This window comes from Aulonocara stuartgranti (genome assembly GCF_965226115.1).
Source record: "Aulonocara stuartgranti genome assembly, chromosome: 10".
Taxonomy (NCBI): Eukaryota; Metazoa; Chordata; class Actinopteri; order Cichliformes; family Cichlidae; genus Aulonocara; species Aulonocara stuartgranti.
Genome location: NC_138946.1, coordinates 11435706 through 11455276, shown reverse-complemented (window position 1 = coordinate 11455276; position 19571 = coordinate 11435706). Strand labels below are relative to the sequence as shown.

General features: G+C 37.5%; 1 long non-coding RNA gene across 4 annotated transcripts in view; it reads left to right on the top strand.

Annotated features, from left to right (window-relative positions):
- Positions 1 to 19571, top strand: part of LOC309715641 — a 134286-nt gene that overhangs the window by 57242 nt on the left and 57473 nt on the right. The window contains exons 2-4 of one of the 4 annotated variants that reach the window (XR_014279257.1): positions 17389 to 17628; positions 18612 to 18640; positions 18985 to 19146. The exons of 2 other annotated variants lie outside the window; for them this stretch is intronic. This is a non-coding gene — a long non-coding RNA (uncharacterized lncRNA). Of the gene's footprint in view, positions 1 to 17388; positions 17629 to 18611; positions 18641 to 18984; positions 19147 to 19571 lie in introns of those variants that run through there. One more of the 4 variants, XR_014279256.1, reaches the window with a different exon arrangement.

The following is a 19571-nucleotide window of genomic DNA, read 5'->3' as shown; positions in this document are numbered from 1 at the left end:
AGGATTTTTAAAGAATTTATTTGTAAATCAGGGTGGAAAATAAGTATTTGGTCAATAACAAAAATACAACTCAATACTTTGTAACATAACCTTTGTTGGCAATAACAGAGGTCAAACGTTTACTATAGGTCTTTACCAGGTTTGCACACACAGTAGCTGGTATTTTGGCCCATTCCTCCATGCAGATCTTCTCGAGAGCAGTGATGTTTTGGGGCTGTCGCCGAGCAACACGGACTTTCAACTCCCGCCACAGATTTTCTATGGGGTTGAGGTCTGGAGACTGGCTAGGCCACTCCAGGACTTTCAAATGCTTCTTACGGAGCCACTCCTTTGTTGCCCGGGCGGTGTGTTTTGGATCATTGTCATGTTGGAAGACCCAGCCTCGTTTCATCTTCAAAGTTCTCACTGATGGAAGGAGGTTTTGGCTCAAAATCTCACGATACATGGCCCCATTCATTCTGTCCTTAACACGGATCAGTCGTCCTGTCCCCTTGGCAGAAAAACAGCCCCATAGCATGATGTTTCCACCCCCATGCTTCACAGTAGGTATGGTGTTCTTGGGATGCAACTCAGTATTCTTCTTCCTCCAAACACAACGAGTTGAGTTTATACCAAAAAGTTCTACTTTGGTTTCATCTGACCACATGACATTCTCCCAATCCTCTGCTGTATCATCCATGTGCTCTCTGGCAAACTTCAGACGGGCCTGGACATGCACTGGCTTCAGCAGCGGAACACATCTGGCACTGCGGGATTTGATTCCCTGCCGTTGTAGTGTGTTACTGATGGTGACCTTTGTTACTTTGGTCCCAGCTCTCTGCAGGTCATTCACCAGGTCCCCCCGTGTGGTTCTGGGATCTTTGCTCACCGTTCTCATGATCATTTTGACCCCACGGGATGAGATCTTGCGTGGAGCCCCAGATCGAGGGAGATTATCAGTGGTCTTGTATGTCTTCCATTTTCTGATGATTGCTCCCACAGTTGATTTTTTCACACCAAGCTGCTTGCCTATTGTAGATTCACTCTTCCCAGTCTGGTGCAGGTCTACAATACTTTTCCTGGTGTCCTTCGAAAGCTCTTTGGTCTTGGCCATGGCGGAGTTTGGAGTCTGACTATTTGAGGCTGTGGACAGGTGTCTTTTATACAGATGATGAGTTCAAACAGGTGCCATTCATACAGGTAACGAGTGGGGGACAGAAAAGCTTCTTACAGAAGACGTTACAGGTCTGTGAGAGCCAGAGATTTTCCTTGTTTGAGGTGACCAAATACTTATTTTCCACCCTAATTTACGAATAAATTCTTTACAAATCCTACCATGTGAATTCATGGATTTTTTTTTTCACATTCTGTCTCTCACAGTTGAAGTGTACCTCTGGTGCAAATTACTGACCTCTGTCATCATTTTAAGTGGGGGAACTTGCACAATCAGTGGCTGACTAAATACTTTTTTGCCCCACTGTATGTATTTCTGATATTTTCATAGTTACTTATTGCAGCAGTTTGACATGTGGTCCTCCCATCTCTGGTCAGCTGAGAACAAACTGGCTAAAAACAATGACAAATCGTTATAAGATAACTTTATGCCTCCTAAATTTTGACCTGCAACTGACAAATAAAGGCTATCTCATCTCATCATCTTTCATCTAAAGTTTGGCTTGAGTGTCCTAAAAGTCACACTTTCCTTCTGATTAACAGTCTGATAAACACGATGCTAGCTCCACTTCAAAGAAACTATGACTAATGTTGTCTAACAGCACCTAACAGTGGCTAACAGTAAAGTTCAGGATATCCTCAACAACTCACCTCAGTGTTGCTGATCAGAGAGAAGTGAGCTTCAGTGAGTCATCATCTCATACCACCGTCCTTTCATAAAGTTTACTTTAGAGTAAATAGACATGGACACCCAGCATATTGACAGCTGAGGTAAACAGCAAACTGACAGCGTACACTCACTAGAGTGTAGGTGGGAGTTATTTGTTCTACAGCTGCCACCGTAACTAGAATTATAAACTTGAGTAGGAAGGGCTAAGAAAGAAAAATTCAGCTGACTGTAATCTACTGACATGTAGCAATTTTACACACTGTACCTTTGATGTAAAAAAAATAAATAAATAAAGATGCAGGTTTTGAAATAAAATCCACATACACTAACAGTGCAGGGCAGCACAGATATAATTTATTTATTTGTGACTTGATATGCTTTCCTTTTGCTATGTTGAAAATATTTCTTCCTTCTCAACAAACAATTGCCAGACCACAATTGATTTTAAAGAATCAGACTCATACCAAATGACTTATTTTTCACAGTGATTATTTTATCCATCTTTATATGATTTTTTCATATAAACTGACTCATCCTAAGCTTATTAAGATTAAAAGATTCTTCATTTATTATGACATTATTGGTCATTTTAAAATTAAAATGCACTGACAATGTTTGTTTTTGTTGTTTTCATTCTTCCTTTATCTGTTTTTTTTCCTCCCCTCTTCTCCAGCTTTCATTGATTGAATAAAATAAATAAATAAACAAATAAAAAAGCCCTTCATATTATTACCCCATCACCTTGAGAATACTTTTACCTGCAATAAAAAAATACCCACAGCAAATCAATAGTTCCATTATGAAATGTTTATTCTAGCATGCCAGACTGTCTCCAAGGTGCCAATGAGAGAAGTTTTACTTGCACACCTTTGGGAGGAAAAAAAGGAAGAAATATAGAGGGATGGATGAAGAAATGAAGGGAACAGATCACAAGATGAGTAGAGGAGTTATGGAACTGTGGAGATAGAAAGAAATACAGAGAGAAATCCCTGTGGATTGGTTGCTTGTTTTTCTTCAACTTGTCTTGATCTCTTTTCTCAATATGGGCAGAAACATTCGCTGGTGTTGTTCTTGCTATAAAGTTTGTTTGCAGCTTCTAATTTTAAGGCTTCTCCACAGGTTTGAGGTGCAACTACAGGTGAAAATTTCTTCTCTATGAAAAGATTAAGTTACGGACTGTTACTATTGCAGCATTTTCAGGAAAGACAAGTATAAAATAATGTGGTAATGGTTTGTCGAGAGGAGTTAACAGCTGTCATGGAACAAAGAACTCAGTGAATGAGACAGCTGCAAAACTTGGGAAATGAACGCAGGGGAAAATCAAAAAACAAAGATCACTTTGAAGCCTCCCTGCATGATTACAGTAAATAAATAACTTTGTGCATCACAGGATTTCTGAAATGTTATGTGACATTTCTCTCATTAGGTTGGGTCAGCAGGTGATCCTAAATTGGCTCTAGTTGTGAATGTGTCTGTTTTCTGTCTGTATTAGGTGTCTGGTAGACTAGGACCTGTCCAGGGTGTACAACACTTACTGCCTTAACCCAAGTAGTTAACAAAACAGAAATGAGTGGTGTAATAAAAAAACCCCAAAAAACTAATGTACTTATAAAAATAATTTATAACTGGAGAAAGTCAGCTTCATAATATTATATTAGTTTTTACAGAAGGGATTTTGGATGTCATAAATGTATTTTTTTCAATGAATTACAACGTTTTGAAAAAAGAAAATACATTTTCACCATGATTTTTTCAGTAAAATTTGTATATGAATCAGATTATGAATAATACTGACAAACTGAACACTAAATGTATTAAATATGAGCTAGTTTGGATTTATTTTCCTCTTACGTGTTCTGAATGAGGGAAAACGATGGAAAATGAAATGAAATTATGAAATGAAAAATGCACTGAATCTTAAACCCTTGATTGCAAATTATTTTGATAATTGGACATTATACTTTTGCATCAAAATAGGTGGTTAAACTTCTAAGACAGTGCAATGACTATATTTTGGGTGTGGACATCTTACCATCCACACAGTCAAGTTCAATGGATTTAAGATTATTAATAACATTTTCAATTTTTCTTTCTTCGAAATTTTAGATGATTAAAGTAATACAATAATTTTATTAATTTACACTTGTAGTAAACATTTTGTCCCACATAGCTACACTACAAGTAGCCGAACTAGTCCCAATCAATAGAAAGAAGATAGAACTACTATGATGTACCCCAATGCTAGTTTAATTTGATGTGTTTATCTGTGTCAGGCAGTGATGAAGCCCAACAGGTCTGGACTTACATACACTCACTGGCCATTTTGTTAGTTACACCTTGGTTGTACGGTGTTGGATCTGCTTTTGCCTTCAGAACTTCCTTAATTCTTCATAACATAGATTCAACAAGGTGCTAGAAATGTTCATCGGACATTTTGATTCATATTGACATGACAGATGCAGACTTTTCAGCTGGATATCCACAATGCAACCACATCTCAATTGTGCTCTACTTGATTAAGATTAGGTTACTGTGAAGGTCACTGGAGTCGACTGAACTCAAACCAATATGAGAAGACATGAACTTTATGATGCTTTTTGCCTGTTCATCAAGAAGCAACATCAGAAGATGGGTATATACCTACATGCCTAAATGCACTGAGTTACTTACATGTGATTGCCTGATTAGAGGTTTGCTTTAATAAGGACTTAAAACAATGGGGCTGCTGTAAAGGTTATCAGCATGTAAACCTTTAGACTTAAGTGAAACGTAGTCGTCATTGTGGCACACCAGTATTACCTGCATAACAGTTGCAGGTACAGTGAAATTGTAATGTTTTTCCCCCTGTGTTTAATATATTTTGATTTGCATTATTGGTAGAATTGTAGAGTTATGAACGCTACAAAAAATACATTTTTTATTTAAGAAATTGTGTGCAGCCATGTTTGTAATCCTCTCATTCATGCCCCTGTTTCCTCAGCTGGACAAAACAAAAGTACATGACCATGTAAGGCCTTTATTAATCCAATGTGACATTTTGAAAAACAGGATTTTAGTGAAAAGCTGGATTACTTTTTTATTCTTCGGCTGCCTTGTAGTCTTTCTTCCTTCGGCTGCGGTTCCTTCTTCCTTTTATTGAGAGAACCCCCCTGGACTAAACAGTGTGCACGGGGAGAGAGCATTAACATTTATATGAAAACACAAGGCCGTTGTTTGACATACGATAAATGGAGTGTTTTCCTAACTCTGCTTCAGATGGAACAATGGGGATAGAAGTCTGCAAAATACTGTCCATTGGCGCACAGTAGCCGTGCCTAACAGCTACATACATCAACACAATTGCCTTTATTAGTCTGTCTCAGAATTCATTGTTGGGTTGTTTGTATGTTTGAGTTGGCTTGAGGGGAGCTGGTGGGGAACTGATGATGTGTAGAGGACTCTTGTTGTGGGTGTGGGAATGGAGGTGGAGTGGGGATGGGTATATATCAAGCCTACTTAAGAGGCTCAAAGTCGATGGCAGCAGCAATTTCGAAGTTGCACACATGATAAATACAAAATGAGAAGAATGTGAGTGGGAGCAAACATGAAATCCCAGAGCAGGGACAGTGTAATAAATCAAATGAATAAATCCGCCAGCTGACCACTAGGGAGCACTAATAACCCAAACCCGTCATGCCCTCTTCTCTCTTTTTTTCTGTCTGTTTTTTTATACGCTGACTTTTTACATTTCTGAATCTCCCCTCTCTCCCCATTCCTCCCTCTCTTTTTCCATCTTTTTCGCATTTTTCTCTTCTCCCCTACAGTTTTTTTTCCTTTGTCCCCTTACACACACACACACACACACACACACACACACACACACACACACACACACACACACACACACACACACAGAGACAACATATACTATGCTTCGTCTTATAATGAATTAATCATAGCTAGGGCAGTTGTGTATTTGAACAATGCCACTGTGAGAAGTTGGCTGAAGTTTTGTGTGTGCGTGTGTGCACACCAGTGGGGAAAGCATCTCACAGCAACTGAAGCAGTGATATTGAATTCCTGTATGTCTCTCTCTCTCTGTTTGTGTGTGTGTGTTACTGCAGAGTTTTATTCAGCTCCAGCTATGTGTGTGTGTGTGTGCACACACAGATAAGGTTGACCCAAAAATCCTTCAAAATAGATGGCAATAGGAGAATAAGTGGTACATTATGGCAAATTTATCACCTATTTTCATTAAAAGAAGAGTCATTTATACCTCTTCAGTGCCCTTCATATGCAAAACATGACTCATTTGTCCTTCACTATCCTGCTTTTACTTCTTGTGTCCTGATCAATTTTTTTTTATTTATTTAAAACATATAAATACAGTGATTGCATTGACTGATATAAATGCACCTCCTGCCGCTGGTCTTCTAGTATACTTCTTGAGCTTTTAGTTTCTGGAGTTGCATATTTGTGCCCTTAGTTACTTACAAACTCACCAGATATACACTGATATGCTAAAACATTTGACCATCCCTTTCTAATGTGCTATTGTTCCAGTGTATCTTGCCAACAGCTTTGACCCAATGAAACATGATCTCTACAAGACTTCTAAAAGTGCGCTGTGGTATCTGGCACCAAGCCTTTAGCAGCAGAACCTTTAAGCTGTGTAAGCTGCATAGAGGATCTGCTGCAGATCAAATTTGTTCAAACACATTCCTCAACACCTTGTCAATGGTGAACTTCTGGTCCACTCCACAATCCTCTGGCTCAGCCGGTAATACTTTAATTGAATTGTCTTCATACATGACAGATTAAAAACAAACCCGACCCCCTTTTTTTGTGAAGTATTCACTGATTTTGACCAGTTGTCGAGTGGTTACAGGTTACAGGCAGTTGCTTTCTGCTACTAGATGAAATTGTAAACAAAAGGTATACAATGCTGTATGAAAACCTGTAATTGCTTTGATTGCTAGAAAATTGCTGCAGTTTAATGTAGTTTGTATGGAAGATGCCAACTTGTCTCCAAAGACTCACAGACTACTTGATGAAGTGGTAGTAAAACTGTGAAGAATGCAATACAAACTGGAAATGGAGAGCATATGCCTTTCAAGTTGCATCTCTTTAGCAGTAAAGCACAACTTTTACTTTGAGGTGAACTTTTTATTAGAGTGAGAGGGGTTGCAGACAAGTTGGAATCTTCTATGCAATCTATAGGCCACTTTGTCAATCTACTAGCAAGCAGAGCAATCAGAGGTTCACGATGCAGCATACTCTCTGCAACCAATTTTGCCTAGCAACAGCCAGCCACCTCCAACAATCTATTATCAACTGGTTGGGGAATATACATTTTCAAAAGGAACTGGAAGTTGACAAAGGCTCATGTGTCAGTTTCTGGACCTGTGTAGCTAAAACCTAAGCTTCAGAAGTAAAGATGGAGGTGAGATCGTCAAAAAATGCCCAAGTGAATAGTTAAGAACATCCATCCATCCATCCATCCATCCATCCATCCATCCATCCATCCATCCATCCATCCATCCATAACACATCTTACACATAAGATGTGTTTTACTATTTGATATACGAAATCGTTTTTTTTTAAACAATGTAAACATTGTTTTTGAAATATAATTGAAGATAAATCTGAAAATTATGGAGAAATCATTGTTCCTTTTTGTTTTCTGTACAAAAAATCAAAGCAAAACTGCAGTACTTTACAGAAAGCGTGATGTAGATGAATGCTTTGTACACTTATTACATGTTGCTTTTATCGCTTACTTGCCTCTTTAATGCCCTAGTCTGACCTGAGTCTCCCAACCTGAATAGTGTATCTGGCTCCTGTATCTGATCTTCTCTCCTCTCTGGGGTTTCTTTGTCAATGGCTGTTCTTTCCCGCATTTTATTGAACTAAACTCCAGGCAAGTGAGGAGGATTTCACAGATAAGCTATCTGGCCCTGGCATCACACAGAGAAACCATCAAGCCATGAAATATGTGTCTGGCTGTGAGTCAGGGTGACAGCGCTGCATGAGGAGTGGGGACTAGCACATACACAAAAATACACACACTTCACATTAGCATATGCCCTTGCGCACATAAATACACACATTTACATACACCTTGGACACAGTGTAAAAAGATACTGCATTTTCTTTTTTTGCACTAAATCACACAAATTTTATGCACGCAGTCATAAGATGTACAATGTTTTTAAAAAATATTTTTATATCTGTCACTGACAGTTGATGTTCAAATTTTTGTTTTATTATTGGTTTATTTTAATAAAGCCTGAATAAAAAGACTAGTATCATAAAGATAAGATATTTTACGGATGTGGTAGCTGTGTAGATTGGTCCATCATCTGATTATAGATCAACATATTTTAAACAATTTGCTGCAATATTGAGATACAGATTCTGCAGATGGTGGATCATACTAAATAATTATTTATAATATTAGCAAAAAAAATCCCATTGGAGATAAAAATCTTTGTTTGTAAGTGAAATTTCTCAGCAGCTACTGGAGACGTCACTATGACAGCTGACACAGATGGCCTTGGTTCCCAGGGGATGACTTTGTTGATTCCCTTATTCCTGCTTATAAGTGTATTTTCTCATATATTTAACATCCATGTTGCCAAAAAATGATTTAGAATAAATTTCTAGCGCTATTGTTAGGCCAAAATATACTTTTGTCACATACTTTGTACCTGCAAAATTATTAATATTGCTGCCAGCCTCAGCAATCGTTCATTGCAAATTAGTACATGTTAGTCTGCTGGTGTGACTCTTGACTAGGAGTGGGTGGCATTAAAATTTATATACTGTATTTTCTTTTCAGTGTCAATATTACATCATGCTGTTATAAAACTAAAAGTGGTACACCACTCAAAATATATAATTGTACACCATTTCACTCACTGAAATGGAGTGGCCTACATGGGGTTTAAAAGAAACATTGCTACATAATTTGGATAAATTAGCAAATGTGATTTGCTTCATAAGTTAATTACACAGCCTTCACCTTTATAGACCGGCAACCCACAAGGCAGCCATGCTCAAAATCAAAAAGCTGGGCATGTGTTGCAGGTATGAGAAAGGAAACATTGTCTGCTTGAGGTCTAAGGATAACATAGTTTGTGTGTTACCTGTGGGAGTTAACTAGGTATTGTGGAAAATAGTTTTGCTTTCTCATATTTTTTATGTTTATCACAGTAATGACAGCACTGCAAAATCAATTTTTGTGAAAGAATGTGACAGTAACAAAATAGAGACACTCAACACCCCTATTGACTCTTTGTCTTGTTTTCATTGTGTAGTGTAAAATGATACAGAGGAGGAAATGGAAATACCCTTAATCATAATTGTGAGAGAAATGTATTTTAATGCTATTTTAAAAAATAAATAAATAAAAAAAATTCAGTAGTCATTGTACGAGCACCTACTTTATTAGGTATACCTTGCTTCTGCTGGGTTGGACATAGTTTCGCCCTCACAATTCCCTTGATTCTTAATGCCATAAATTCAACAAGGTGCTGGAAACATTGCTCAGAGATATTAGCCCACGACAGCATCACACAGTTGCTGTAGATTTTTGATGCATGATGCATTCTACTGTCTATTGCAGGACGAGGTCTTGTGACTAGGAAGGCCACTGGAGGACAGTGAACTCAACATCATGTTCAAGAAACCAGTTTGAAATGAGTTAAGCTTTGTGGCATGGGACATAATTCTACTAGAAACATTCATCAGCAGATTGCTACACTGTGATCATAAAGGGGTGGGCATAGCCAGCAACAATACATAGTGCTGTGGTGTTTAAACAATGCTTTGGCATTTGGCATTAAGCACAACAAATATCCCTCATACCATTACACCATGACCAGCCTCCGTCGTTGATACAAGGTAGGATGGATCCATGCTTTCATGTTGCATATGCCAATTTCTGATCCTTCAATCTGAATGTCACAACAGAATTCTAGACTCATCAGGACAGCAAATATAATTTCTAACCATCTCATTTTGGCAAGTCCTTGTGAATTGTAGCCTCAGTTTCCTGTTCTTAGCAGATGGGAGTGGCACCTGGTGTGGTCCTCTGCTGCTGTAGCCCCTCTCCTACATTCAGAGATGCTCTTTAGCTAACTTGGTTGTAATGAGTGGTTACTGCTGTCTTGCAATGAGCTTGAAGCAGTCTGACCATTGTCCTCTAACCTCTGGCATAAATAAACTGGATATTTTATCTTTTTTGGATCATTCTCTGTAAATGCTAGAGATGGTTGTGTGGAAAAACCCCAGTAGACCAGCAGCACAGTCCATCTGGCACCAACACCAATGTTCAAGATCACATAAACATGTTGGTGCCATAAGATTGGCCGATTAGGTATTTGGATTAACCAAAATTTGAAAAGGTGTTCGTAATAACTTGGTTGGTGAGTGCATAAACAGACATTCAGTAAATTACCACCCAGTCTGAAGGATAGATATTGAATGAGAATGCCACTATACAAGGGTTTCACTTTTGGTTGTGGTAGGTTTGTATGCAACTACTGTTAACACATTAAAAATCAAGGATATTTTTCTGTTTTCAGTTACTTTTATTGTATTTCTAGGTTCTTCTCAGTAGTGCAGGCTAGACAACAAGAAAAACAATATTTGAAATGCATGTATGAATCAAAACAAAGAAGAGAGGATATAAGGCAGGATAATCAGATTTTCCACATAGACTAAATACGTAAATAGTAAAGTAGTAAAACTTACACACAAATAGGAACACACAAACACACTCACAAAGACACACATAGACTGCAAAGGGTGGCTTATCTTAATTCTTTCCTGGAATCATGTCATTTATGTGAGAGTGTTAGGCTACCAGCAGAAATCCCAAAAAGTCACTGTGCCATTTTTTGGGATTATATGTGGGATTACTTCTTGGTTGGACATCTCGTGCATTTTTCATTTTTATGAATTAAATGAATGAGACACAATCTGATAACTGTTGAGTTCTAGTGGTGCTGGTAGGCAAATCAGATCTGATTACCACTGAACAGTGCCATGCTATCTGTTTCCAATTGAAGCTGCCAACTCCAGCTTCATGTTGAGCATCTGGACAAAAGCGCTTTTTCTTGCTTTTTTCTTTTTATTCACAGATTGGGCCTTTAATGTGCTCCCTAATCTTTGTAAATAATGTGAAATGTTTGCAAAACTGAAAGAAAAAAAAAAACAGTGGCAGTTTCCTTATTAACCAAACCACATTTACACAGTATTCTTCAAATAACTACTGACCTTTAAAATGCCCTAGATAATCAAATGATAATATTATATTATTATTCAAAAATCTAAAACAATACCCTTTTTCAAATGTGTCCTTAATTAAAAAACGTGTGAGAATGATTGTATGACAAAATTGGTGCAAAAAAAAATGTTTGGTGATACAAACTCTGCCAAAATCTTTTGGCAAAAGATCCTCTTGCCTTGGATAATATTTTTTTGTAATCACTGGCAGAGGGATAGCATTTAAAATCTTCAATACAACTAGCGAGAATCTTTGTAATCTTAACCGAACTTCTAAACCTGGTCTAAAGTAAGAACGTGGCCAAATTGTCTTACTTTTTAGAGGATTTAGTTTGAGTTTTGTGACCACACTTATTCTCGATAAGGATAGAAACAAATGATACTCTCTCTCTCACACTCTCTCCGTCCCTCTCTTCCCCTCAAACCATCACAAGCCCTTTTATTCACCCCCTCTGTTCTTGCCTTTGCAGGACATGTATGAAAATGTTGAAAGCAAGCCCCACCAGGCCATCAGGAATGAGAGAAAACAAATAGCATAATTCAGGAGAAAGCCCCACATCTCCAGGCTGTTGGACCTCACCAAACTTTTTTTTCTTCCTGTAATTTGGATATATTTGAAAGTGCAGTCACACAGTAGTGTAGTCTGAAAGACAAAAAAGGCAGATACAGACAGAAAAAGAAGAGGTAAAAAAGACAGAAGGTATTCAGGCAAGGAGATTGAGAGAGAGTATGAAATATTACGGGGAAGAAGAGATGAAAAACTAAACACAGACATTGGTATGATTGAATGAGGTTGAGCTTGGCTGTTGGACCAACAGCAGTTCTATTCTCTCTCCGTCTGTAATTTATATTTTCCTTCAAGGCGCTTTATGATAAATGAAAGTATGTTGAAAAAGCGCTATTGCCTATTTTGTTCTTCTCTTTCACACTGAAGTGTTGGGCCTTATTCAGGTCAACATTTAGGAATGAATTGAAAAGATGATGCTATAGGGTTTGGTCTATACATGCACAGATGCTGTTTGTTGCCACTTAAAAGCATTTCACAAACAGAATTAATTGGCTGTTTCTCTGACACATTTGTTATTTGAGCAGTTCCTACATTAGGATGGCTTTATGTTTCTCTGTATCCACTTTCAGACCTGACAGTCCTGGGGACTCCCTGAGGGCTCCAATATGGTTCTATTCACACCCTGCAGAGATCTTTGCAGACTATCATCCACATGTTGTTGCCGCTTAGTGTCACTAGGGGGGTGGCAGTGCCACAAACAACTGTGTGTGTGTCTGTGGGTTGATGTTACTTGTGCTACTGTCGGTCCTCACCAGCTGCAGGGAAGAGTGAAATTGTAACATACAAAGAGCTGAAATGAAATTGAGTGTCCATTTCAAGTACAATTCAGCCACTGTCTGTAGGTATTGTGCTACATTTTTCACTCTTTAATGGGGTTTTTTCAGTGCTTTACCCATTTAAGGTCATTTAAGGTAAGTTCCATTGTTGTTCCTTTCCCTGTTCCAGTCTGCTTTTTTTTTTTTTTTTACCCAGTCAGCATTTGACCTATGTACAGCATCATCTACATCAAGCTATGTGCTACTGGGTACTGGGTGTTCTGTTCATCTGTGCTGGCAAATACCAATGCAAAGAGACACAACTGCGGAATTGTAAATAAAGATAACTACCCAGTGTAATATTCTTTGCCCAGAACACGTGTTTTGCTGTTTTTTATGATAATAGTGGAGTTTGAAATAGGAAATACACCTGAAAGACCTTATTTTGAACTCTAAACATTCCAGGTTTTGAATATGTTCTAAAGTATAGAAACAGACTCTAACCATAAAAAGAGTTTAGTGGCTTCTTGTAAGGATAGTGTACTGTAAACCATACCAATTCTCATGTGCTTGGCTTGTTGCCTTCTCATTCTTGCTTCATCATTTTCTCTAAACATTGCCTCACTGTGTGTGGGCCTGGATGCCCCAAGCAGCTCAGAGAACACGCTGGCCAGGTTTTTTTTAAAAATTTCACTTTGATGAAAGGCTTAATAAAGTTTGGACTTTACTCACCTTTTTTTTTTTTTTTTTACACTTTTTAATTTATCCTCTGTTTGCAGAGTGGATGTCAAAATCATTCTACAATTATAATAATCCTTTGTACACTACAAACATTTAAACTACGTACAATAATTTTGTTTATATTTTTACATGGTGATTGCTGGTGCTGCAAGCCTGCAACACATGCTTACGCCTAGAAGTAGATATATTTTATAAAACTTGTTTTAGGAAAAATATTTGCTCTTTTTGAATTTAATGGCAGCAACATGTAGGACATACTGTGTTTATCATTGTGTGTATGTGTCACGGTCCTGGGTCTTATGACCCAGTGTTTTGAGTTTCAGTTCTTTTGATGTTCATAGTGTATGTTTAAGCTTATCAGGTTTCCTAAGTTTATTTGTTATCATGCCTAAGTGTTTCTAGTTCTTATTATTTCCCCCTCGTGTTCCAACTATGTTAAATCTCCCTTGCCCTTCGTGTGCTTCATGTCTGTTGTCTTATGTTGTTATGTCTGCCTCTCATGTTCCTGTGTCATTTTGGAGAGATCTCGTGTTTTTATATTATGGATTATGTTTTGAGTCCTTTGTGGTACTGTTTCGTGTTTCCCTAGATCTCAGTTATGGTTATCTTAGGTTTTGCTCTTTGGCTTCGTCATATGGCTTCCCTGTGTTCCATGTTATGTCCACTGTGATGGTTTTGTACCATATTTCAGGTTCCTATATTCTGTCTCCCCAGTTGCTGTTAAGTTTGCATGTTTAGAATTCAGTCAGTGTGTTTCCTGTTTTACTTTGAAGGTCCATGTCTCATGTGAGTGTTTCTAGTTTTGCTTCCCTTGCCTCGTCCTGCTTTATTACCCTCAGCTGTTCCTCCATGTGTTCCCACTTCCCCTAATCACCTCCTGTGTATTTAAGTCCTCTGTTTTCAGTGTGTGATTGTCAGGTCGTCTGTTGTCCACGCCATGTTTCCCATGCCATGCTTCCAAGTTTCTTGTCTAGGTTTTTCTTACTGTTTGTTTAGATTTCCCAGTTTAGGTTTGTGTTAATTTTGCTTCAGTTTGCCTTGCCCTTTGTTTGTACCTTTTTACCAGCCATATTAAACGGCTCGCTTTTTGTTAACATTCAAGTTTTGTTCCCTGTTCCTTGGAGTCTGCATTTTGGGTCCTTTTTCAATTCATACAGTCTGCCCTCGCCAGACTGTGACAGTATGTGTTATACTGAGAATAAAATATAGCTCTATCATTGCATCATTACTTCCACCAAGGAGTTTATGTTTTTGGTTGTGTGCATGTGTATGTGTCAAAACCACAGTAGTTTAATAGGTTTTGAATGAATTTGGATAAAACCAGGTGTAGAGTGGGTTCATGTTGACAATCCATTAAAATCTGGCTTATATCCACCAAAGTCTCCAAGGGTAACATCATGATTTATTGTTCAGAAATTGACAAAAAAGCCTCAAAACCTAGAGACTATGATTCTCACAAGTGTGGTGTGCATTGACAGCATATAGGACGATTTAAAGCATCATGTCACATCTGACCTCTTCTTTATAACAATAGATTGATCTGAAGGTCAATGCGTTGTATATAGAGCTTCTTTCTTTTAGATACTGCCGTTGCTTGTACTGACTTCATATAGTCAGAGAAAGATATCTGGAGATTCTAAACATCATGTTATTTTATTATGATGAATACTAAAAAAATAACTGTACTTACAAAATAATCAAAAAATCCCAAAATATTTTTTCCACACTTTTCCCATCCATGCCGTAACTTCCACAACTTACATAGTAAGGTTTTTTGACACTAGTGAAGTGATTTATAATACTTCCTGCTATCATCTCCTGACTCCAAAAACAATTTTAAGAATCAATACCAGACTAAATGACTGACGATGGACATTTTTGTGCGTTGCAGAGGATAGGCGCGCTTGTTATTTTTCCACGTAAAAGTGATGCCCCATTGGTTGTTCTCGTCCAGACCTCATCATAGGCGCTGATTTGACATTTCCTCTTAAAAGGCCACAGATAGATCATGTGTTTGAAGACTGGGTGCAGAAGACTCTGCAATATATAAGGTAACGAACCTTGCCATACTGCCAGCTCTATTTTTGCTGTAGTGTAGCAGGTTGGTTTTATGTGGAAATGCTACAGTGTATTATACGTTTTTCTGATACTGGAAGTGTTTTCATCCACAGTGGGGAAGGTATGAAAACTTATGAAGCCCACAGAGATTTCATTCAATTTACTCCATTCACTCAGCTCTAATCTTAGAAGCTGCAATTTTTTCTATAATAAGCATCTGTACTGAAAAGAAAAGAAAATCCAAACAGTGTGGCTGCACTGTTTATGATCAAAGCAAAGATTAACCACTGCAGCTTTGTTGATTTTTATACCAGTCGCCTCAAATCTTCCAGTCTGTGTCACTGGTTTTCAGATCACCTGCCATCTACAGATGTACATCTGTGAGTGAGTGTTGACCTTGGCTCCTCTGGAGTGTGTTTGTACTTGTGGTTGAGGGTGCTTGTGTGACAGAGAGTAGAGCGATGAAGTGACGAGGGAGACAGTGTAAGAGGGCAGTGAAGAAGACAGAAACATTACCTAAAATACTGGTAATGCTTTATGGTGGCGCTTTATGTACTCATTGGTACACCAAATCCTTATCTCTCCCTTCTTTCAATTTGACCTTTCAAATTAAGTGCTGTGTTTAACAGCCTATTGTGCTGAAAATGGGCAGGACAAATACGTAGCTGGAGTGAATATGGCTCTGTTGTGATTTGTTATTTTTATATTTATTTTTATATTTATTTTTTGTACTCTTCGTCTTTGATTTTGTGATTTTTAATTTTTGTATTTTATTTCCTCCTCCTTTTTAATGTGGTCTCTTTTGTGTCATAGGTCATTATGTAAATGTGATGCTTGAGAAGTAATCATTATAGTTATTACATAACAAGAGTAACTGCAGCTGGAAAAGAAACAGAATATGTCCAAGATAGTATTAAAGTGCAGTCTTTAAATCATTTATAAGTTGTTGTAATTTCTCGCCATCAATGTGGGCTCATCTGCCAAAAAAAGGTTGCGAGCCCCTGAAGAGATTCATGCAGAAGTCTGCACAGAGGCAGACTTTGGCTTTTGGCTAACAATGATTGCCAAGAGTCCATATACACACAGTCACACAGAAAACTTGGCATCCAGCAAGGCCCTGGCACCAAGTGAGGCTTGCTGTGTGCAAGTTCAGATCGACCCACCAAGCTCACCCCCCTCACTCTTCTTGTAATGTCCACATCTTCTGCTTGGGGATGCCACTATGCCACCATGTGAGAAGCAGGTATATTTAAAAAAAAAAACGAAAGCTGAAAAACAAGCAAATATTATTAAAGGGACAGTAAAAGATCAGAGGAATGGAAAGTGAATGAAAAATGGCAAAAAAGGATGAAGGGAGGGAAAGTGACAGAAGACTGAAATCTGTCAGTTGGCTAGGCTTAATCGGAGGGGATTCTGAGTTCTGGCGGTGGTACATAGGATTTGGACACAGACTGTGGGTTGTCCCTGGGACCTCTCAATCTTGTTGCTGTTGACAGATTTCAACCAATCTCTCTATTTAGAATGTAAACCTACCCCAAAAATGTTAAAATTCTGATTTTTGCCTTCTGACAACACATACTTAAAATGCATGAAGGAAGTAGCTCTGTGCCTTGTATGCCGCAAGAGACCCGTGACTTAGCATTGGTATCTAAATTTGTACAGTCAAAATTCAGAGTTTTATAGCACTGTCCAATTAAGGTTGAGCTTGTGTGGAAGTGATAACAATAAGAATAAGACAGCTTCCTTAAACTTGAGATGTGTTAATCCAAAAGATCTGCCCTGAAGCCCTCACAGGAGTCTTCTGATTGGGGGGAAAAAAATCTATCACAATCAATCCATCTTGTTCTTAGTGTGGTGTGGTTCATTGTTAATTTATGTCTTTTGACTAAAAACATCTTTTGTCCACTTCTGTACATGTCACTCATTAACTATTGTTAGCGCTGACAGTATTGGCCTGCAGTATAATAGTTATTGTTGTAGGCTAATTGTAATTAGTGGCCTTTGTATGAATTCTTCAATGGCTTTCATTGATTGAATTGAATATTGAATTCAATATAGAGCGAGCTACTGTGCAAGTAGCTTTCATGGACAATGCAATGGGATTATATTTTAATTATAATTGCACATGTAATTTTTTATATATTCACAGTTTTTCTTTCATCTCCCCTAACAGGGGCTGCGTATCCATGCTGTGAATCTTCCATTCGACCACATTCCAAAGGTGCTCTGTTGAATTGAGATCTGGTTACTGTGGAGACCAATGAGTACAGTGAAGCCATTGTTATGTTAAAGAAACCAGTTTGAGATTATTTGAGCTTTTGAGACATGGCGTGTTATCCTGCTGGAAGCAGCCATCAGAAGATGGGTACAGTGTGGTTATAAAGGGATAGACATGGTCAGCAACAATACTCAGGTAAGATTAGGAATTTAAATCATGTTCAGTTGGTAGTAGGGCAGGGAAATGCTGACACTAGTGTGCAATGAAATCGAGACTGCTTCAAGTTTTGACATGTTGTACATTCAGAAATGGTTGGTTGTAATGAGTGGTTAGTTACTGTTATCTTTCTATGGCTTTATTCTACATTGGAAAATCCCAGCTCATTTGGCACTAACAACCATGCCATGAAAAGCCACTTAAATTCTGATGTAGATCTTGACCTGTCTAGATGACTAAATGCACTCAGTTTCTTCCATGTGATTGGTTGACTAGACATTTATGTTAATGAGGAGTTCAACATAAAGTGGCTGTGGGTATAAATCCAGAGAGGAAAACAATTTAAAAAAAAGGTCTGAATTAGTGACTGTCGGATTTGCAAGAGAAAGATTTGACATTCATAGCAAGCTGTGAGGCATATTGTTGCTACAGGCTGCTAAGTGATAATACTTTAAAATATGTTATGTATATTATTTTAAATGTAGTTTAGAAAATACCAATCAAGGATGATACTAATACAAGTGACAGTTCAAAGAGAACGCAATATGCAGTAATTGTTTTAAAAAAAATTAATGTTTACAATGTATTCATTACAGAATTATTTTTTCAAAACATTTGGCGATTCTATAACATGTAAATAAAATTATAATATTTTACAAATTATTCATACCCACAGTGAAAACATAAATACATTATGACAGTAAGACAAATTCTTCTTCTTCTTCTTCTTCTTTTTTTTAAAGTAATACTCATTTTGAATTAGAGCTACACCAAAGTTTGCATCAATGTTTGTATTTTGTCTGAAAGTAATTGCACAATGTGGTTAGTCTGCATTTAAAAATATTATATTGGCTCATAGTAGGTCAATAGTGCAAGTTAAAGAGTTTCAATATCTGTGAGAAAATGTAGAGTAATTAAAAATATAGTAAATAATGCTTCTTTGTCGTTCCATGGTCATCCAGTGTGACTGAGATACAGAAAGCTGCTAGAGGTAAATAACAGAATAAAGTATCAACTCTACACAACCTCTGAGTAAACAGTGTGTTCTTTTCATTTTATGCTTTATGACAGTGAAAAGTTGACACATTTCCTTTTAAGCAGGAACACAGCATTATTATTATATTTATAATATATTATATTATTATTAAGCAATTTGGTAAACATACCATAAAATCTCTGGTTGTAAAGGTTATGCACACATTGACAGGGTTACATCAGTCTGTCTATGATTGTGTCTTACAATATTTACGACTTCATTTCTGACAAGCGGTGAATTGTTTTTCCCCGTCGCCTTTGCCTTTTGATAAACAAATTGCTCTCACCATGTTTTTGCAGCATTTCCTTGTCTTGAAAATCCTGTGAGCAGCAGCAGGAATTGGTGTGACACACTCAGGACATACATCACTCAGTCAAACCGTTAAATGCCCGAAGAAGCCAACGGAGGAGGAAAATTGGATAGCAACTGAACTGCATTCATCATTCATCCCCTAGACAACGCAAATGACACCTGTATTTAGTCTTTGTTGTGAAAGGAGGGGAAATTTAAAAAGAAAAAGAAAATGATTGAATAAAATAAAAATGCCTCTGTTTTTGAAAATGATTCAAATTTAATGTTGCTCACTGGAGACATAATCTCAAAGGATGAGATTATTAATGAATTTCAAAACCTGATTTGTGTTCTTCCTCTGTGCGGTAGAGCTTCAGTTTTGTAAAAGAAAATATTAAAAACACATAACTGATGTCGACAGAATGTTACAAGAAGAGTGCGAAACACCGGCCCTGTCCCAACTCTTTTGGGATGTGTTGATCAAAACAAGCTAGTCTTTTCTTAAAACAATATATTTTCTCAATTTAAACATTTCATGTGTTTTCTAAGTTCTATTCTAAGTATGTTTTTTATAACATTTTCAAATCATTGCATT